Source organism: Mastigoproctus giganteus, chromosome 2, assembly GCF_048544385.1.
Source record: "Mastigoproctus giganteus isolate SK-2022 chromosome 2, ASM4854438v1, whole genome shotgun sequence".
In the NCBI taxonomy this organism is placed as follows: domain Eukaryota; kingdom Metazoa; phylum Arthropoda; class Arachnida; order Uropygi; family Thelyphonidae; genus Mastigoproctus; species Mastigoproctus giganteus.
In genome coordinates, this window is record NC_143576.1 from 248,001,469 (window position 1) to 248,007,468 (window position 6,000).

Consider the following 6,000-nt stretch of genomic DNA (forward strand, 5'->3'; position numbering starts at 1 on the left):
ATTTTTCTTCCAACTCTTGTATTAATGATCTTGGTAAAACACCTTTAACCATTCCCAACACGCTCCATTCAATGCCTCCTGTGGTCTTCCGCCAAAAGGATGTCAGAAGGATTTTAACGAATCTTAATGCTAAGAAAGCTCCAGGTCCCGATTGTATTTCTCCCCTTGTTCTCAAAACCCGTGCTCCTCAACTTACTCCTGTTCTTTGCTGCCTTTTTTCACTTTCTTATTCCAAAGGTGTTTTTCCTTCTGCTTAGAAATTTGCTCATATTCAGCCAGTTCCTAAAAGGGGTGACAAATCCCTCCCATCCAATCATCATCCCATTGCAATTACTTCTACTCTTTCTATATTATTGGAGAAATCAATTAACTGCCAACTCTTAAACTACCTAGAAACCTTCCATTTGATCAACAATTGCCAGTATGGATTCCGTCAGTGTCGATCCACTGATGATATTCTGGCTTATGTTACCCATTTATGGACTAATTCAATGGAAATGTTTGGTGAAACACAAGCAGTTGCTCTTGACATCTCAAAGGGTTTTGATCATCTCTGGCATCAAGGTCTTCTAAACAAGCTTCCATCTTATGGTTTTACAACTGTTTTTTGTAATTGGTTTTCCAGTTTTCTCTCTGATCGCTCACTGAGGGTGATGGTAGATGGCTCTTTCTTTTCTAACTTCTCCACTAATGCCAGTGTCCCCCAAGGTTCAGTTCTTTCCCCCACTCTTTTCCTCTTGTATATTAATAATGACCTTCTTCCATTGACTGGAAATCCTATCCATAGTTTTGCCGATGATAGCACATTGCATTCCACTTTCCATTTTGAGAAACCTTGCCCTGCTCAATCAGCATCAACTTTCCGAAAATCTGTTACCAATTCCCAAATAATGATCTCCAGGTAATTCTCCAGTGGGGCAAAAACAACTTAGTTGATTTCAATCCTAAAACTCAGTCTTGTCTTATATCTCGCAAAAAGGATTCTTCTGCTCTTATGCTTATCTTTGGTGACACTCCGATTTCTAGGCAAAATGATATATCTCTTTTGGGGGTTACCCTGACTTCTAATCTCTCTTGGCACAACAAGCACATTACAAATATTGCTTCCTCTGCATCTAAAAAACTTGGTTTTCTCATTCGCTTTCGGCATTACTTTTCTTCCAAACGACTGTTCACTCTGTACAAATCGCAAATCTGCCCTACCATGGAATATTGTTCCCACATCTTTGGTGGTGCCCCCAAAACCTCTGTCAGGCTTCTTGATTCCATTCAGAAGATTCCTCTTCTGAACGGAATTAATGATTCATCTCTAACAGAGTCTCTCCACTCTCTGTCTCATAGACGTACTGTTTCTGCTGCATGCCTCTTCTACAGATATTTCCATGGGCACTGTTCTTCTGAATTGGCTTCTATAATTCTGGCTCTCTCCTTCTAAACAGTCCAAACACATGCAGCCTCCTTCCAACATCCATTTATCCTCCAACTTCAAACTTATAGAACCAACTTTTCATCTTCCTCATTTATTCATTCAACTGCCGTTTTCTGGAACAACCTTCCTTCATACGTATTTCCTGAAAATTACAGTCTACAGAAGTTCAAGTCCAGTGTGAACAAATATCTTCTTTCATCTTCTCAACCTCCAACCCAAGCACAGTACTAAGTACTATAGGTTCTAATACCTCTCGTGTTTGGAGTTTACATAAAAAAAAAGTTCATTTCAATTACCATGTTGTATCCTTCAGTTTTGTGTATTAGTTTATTCAAACCCAAAAATACATAATTTTTGAACGTCACATTTCTAGCAGTTGTTATTATTATTTATTTATTTTATTCTTTTCAAATTTAGAACCAAATTGCACATTGTAGACAACAAAATAATACTGGAGTGCAAAGGGTTCTGGCAATAAAAATTTACTTGCAATGTTTATAGTTAACTAATTAATTAATAAATTTATTTTGATTTTATTTATCTTATTTTGTATTTTCAGAATGTATTTTATTTTAATAGTATTTAATGTACTTTTTTATTTTCAGGTAGTAAATATAAAACTTCTGTCATTGAGGATGTCAATCAACCAAGAAAGTCATCTTGACTATGACATCTGTGGATCATATATTTTCATGGCCTTCATCCATTTTCAGAGAGAGAGAGAGAGTGTTCACCCCAAAGAATGGGGCCCATTATTATGTAAAACCTGTAAAAAGATATTTTCATGGTCATTTAGTGTTTAGATAATGTATTCATGCTAATCATAAAATCTTTTTGACATCCTGATAAGATATCAGGACCTGTTTTTTAATGTTAAGAAAATGAATCCTAAAAAAAATCATATTTGGAATCAATTGTAAAAAATGTATATAATGCTTGTATATACATTTAATTTTAACTGTTTATTCACTATTTAAATAAATTTTGTTTTTATTTTTATGAGGCTGATATTGTATTGTATTGAATGTACTAACTGTGCTCAAGAGAGCATAATTAGTACATTATCATTCTGTTAACATAAAAATATTAATATTTCAAATTAACAGTATGAAATTACACATGATCTGATAAACTTATTAACCAAATTAAATTAATACCTTTATCCACATGTGAAAACAGTTGCAGAAGTTTTCACACTTGGTAAAAAAGTGTTAATTTAATTTGTTTAATTATTAATATTATCTTCAAATTTCAGCAAATGGCAGAGTATCTTAAGGTTCTCTTTTTCTTTTGTATGCCCTTGTATCTTCTACCAATAACTTGAAATCCAGTCCAGTCTTATTGTAATAATGTGTGGCACTCCTTTCTCTTGCTTGATAAATTTTATGCTACACAGAACTTTTTCTGTTGTTTGTGTAGCATAAAAAAACTGGGAAACTGGTGGACAGTTTCTGTCCACCAGCAGCTTCCCACTGGCCTTCAGATCATTTTCCAGTAGAGGTTGATAATCTAATGTTTGTTATTTGGCTTTTAGGAGCATTAGTAACTAAGGCCATATTGCTCCGGGATATGCGGTGGTCATTCCCTGACCTTTCCGCATCCTCCGTGTTTGGTGGTGACGGGCTCGAACCCCGGTCTAATCAAGAAGCATGTGCTATGCACTGCTGCTCCTTCCCACCTGGCTATGGAGGCACCCTGATAATCTAATCAATCTCAGTCTTTCTAAAACCCAAATATGTTGTTGCTATTGTGTTGCAAAGCCATTTTAAATGTGCAGACTGAAAAACGTGAAGTAGCTCATGGAGGAACCCTTCTCCTGAGATTAGCTAACTACAGCCCTTTTTAAGAATTCTTATGGTCTCCAACAGAGAACCAAGACAAATGGTAAAACCACTATATTGTCATGGAGCATTTTGCAGTAAAAGAATTTTATACTTATTCTTATTTAGTGACATAACCACTTCACATAAATTATTTAGGGCATAAATACAAAAAAAAAAATTAACATTTTACAAGCTGGAATATTAAAAATTCAATCCAGCACTCATGTCACATTTGTCTTTATAAATTGTTTACAAGACTCCCTTGTCTGTTAATCTGTTTTACATCTAGCAGGATTAAAATGCATAAATAATGCAATGTTAATTCTAACAGCAGAACAAACTTCCTTTGCAGTGAGTTGCCTGGTGTTGCACTGCTTTCAAACAGATGAAAGCAGTGCAACAGCAGTGCTTTTGGAGAGTCCTTTTGGACTCTCCAAAAGTTTAATTGGCCATATTTTAGAAGTTGAGACTGCTCTGATAGCCTGTTTCGAGACCAACTGGTCTTTCATTAGTTAACAAGTGGTCTCCGGTGATAACACTCAGACAAAACAGTTGTAAAGAAATTGTGCAGTATACAAAATAAGTTTTCAATTTGTAATATAGTTAAAGCAATTTGTTAAAAGTAGTGCAATATACATGGTGACTCTTTAAAAAGCAGGTTTGTTCTGCTGTGAGAATTAAGACCATTGCATTATCCACACAGCTTATATCCTACTGCTCATAAAAACAGATAAAAGGAAAAGATAATCATTATAAATATTTACAGATGTAAATAAGTTTGGTTGGTTGTCCTAAATGTTTATTGAAATGTTCTCCTCCAAAACTGCTCAACCACTAAGTGTGCCACTCAAAATCTGGAAAATTTTCAAATCAAGCACCTCTCAATCCCTAAGAGTTCTATACTTTAAAGAGTTTACTGCATCACTTTCTTGGTTCAAGGTATAAAGTTACAGTGCCATCCAGATAACTCAGCAATTCAGATAACTCAATTTTAGATGATATTTTGAACTTGATTTGGAACTTCTTATGTCTGTTGTTCAGTAGATGACTATTTGGGGGTACTAGGAGATTACTGATTAGTCTAGTCTGCAATCAGAATTGAATTATCTGAATGTCACTGTAACCATGAATCAATAAACTCACTTTTACATCTAAATAATTTATGTGGATTGAAGGGTTTTAATTTATTGTCCTAACTATTCAAATTAGATAATAACTACATGTGCTGTTTACACAAGAAGAATAATTTTTAATTTGTTTTCAAAATATGATTGCAGTCATATAAATCAATTATCATTCATTTAGATCAGTAGTATTCACTACATGAGCTGCCTGTCACAGACTGCTTTTTTTGTGACTAACAGAGGCATATGATGTTACCAACAGCAAATTCAAAATAGGAAGCATTCAAAGGAATTAATCTTGGAAGCTACTAGGCTTTTCATAACAACAAAGAAATATTGTTCAAGATTTAGGCCTAAATCGATATCAGATGAACTAATTAGACATGTGACAGAGAAGAAAAATGCATGGGATACATATAAATTAACATGTGACACAGAAGCCTATGATAGATATAAGCTGGTCTGTAACCAAGTTACAAAGGAGGTTAGGCAGGAGAAGGCAGATTACGAGAAATCTTTGGCAAAGGATGCAATGAAAAACAGCAAAGAGTTCTTTACTTATGTAAACTCTAGAAGGAAGGGGATGAATCAGATTGGTCCACTTGATATCGATGGTTCAACTGTTGATAATCCTGCTCAGGTAGCTAACAAACTAAATGAATATTTTGCATCGACATTCACACATGAGGAGTTATTCAGGGAGGGGAATGCCAGAGGTGTATTCAACTTTGGCAGTAAGCTAGATAATCTTGTAATAACTGAGAGTAAAGTGGAGGAGAAATTGTTGAAGATAAACAAAAAAAAAGGCACCTGGGGTGGATGGAATCTATCCAGTTATATTAAAGGAGGCAGCAAAGGAAGTAAGCAAACCCTTAGCCGTAATTATGAGAGCTTCCCTGGACTCAGGGGAGGTACCCATGGACTGAAGATGTGCAAATGTGACCCCAATCCACAAAGGAGGATCAAAGGGAGACACAGGTAATTACAGATCTGTTAGTTTAACTTCTGTTCCAGGGAAATTAATGGAGACACTGGTTAAAGAAGCATTGCAGGATCATTTACACAAGACTTCAGTTATAGCTCAGACACAGCATGGGTTTGTTAAGGGGAAGTCTTGTCTGACTAATTTGATTGGATACTATGATGTAGTCACAAAGGAACTGGATGCAAAGAATAACTTTGATATCATATATTTGTATCTTAGAAAAGCCTTTGATACTGTTGCACATGGAAGACTGCTGCACAAATTGGAGCAGTGGCATTGGAGGCAAATTGCTGCTATGGATAGAGTGGATGGTTGAGTGGGAGAAGACAGAGTGGTAATCAATGGACACTGCTCTTCGTGGACTCATGTTATTAGTGGAGTTCCTCAGGGTTCAGTGTTGAGTCCATTGTTGTTTTCTGTATTTATAAATGATATTGATGATGGTATATCGGGCTTAATGTCCAAGTTTACAGACGATACAAAGGTTGGCAGGGTTGTTAATAACAGTACACTGCTGTAGCAGGATCTGGAAAGGTTGGGCAGATGGGCTGAGAGGTAGCAAATGAAGTTTAACATTGACAAATGTAAACTGCTGCATATGGGAAGCAGTAACCCCAGAGTAACATATCAACTCTGTGG

General features: G+C 35.8%; 1 protein-coding gene across 1 annotated transcript in view; it reads left to right on the forward strand.

Moving 5' to 3' along the window:
* cbc (protein CLP1 homolog) overlaps positions 1-2,189 on the forward strand; it is a 156,692-nt gene extending 154,503 nt beyond the window's left edge. Inside the window, exon 14 of the mRNA XM_090389835.1 lies at positions 2,035-2,189. The gene's annotated coding sequence lies outside the window, so the exon portion shown is untranslated. The remainder of the gene's footprint in view (positions 1-2,034) is intronic.
* Positions 2,190-6,000: the final 3,811 nt, after the last annotated feature.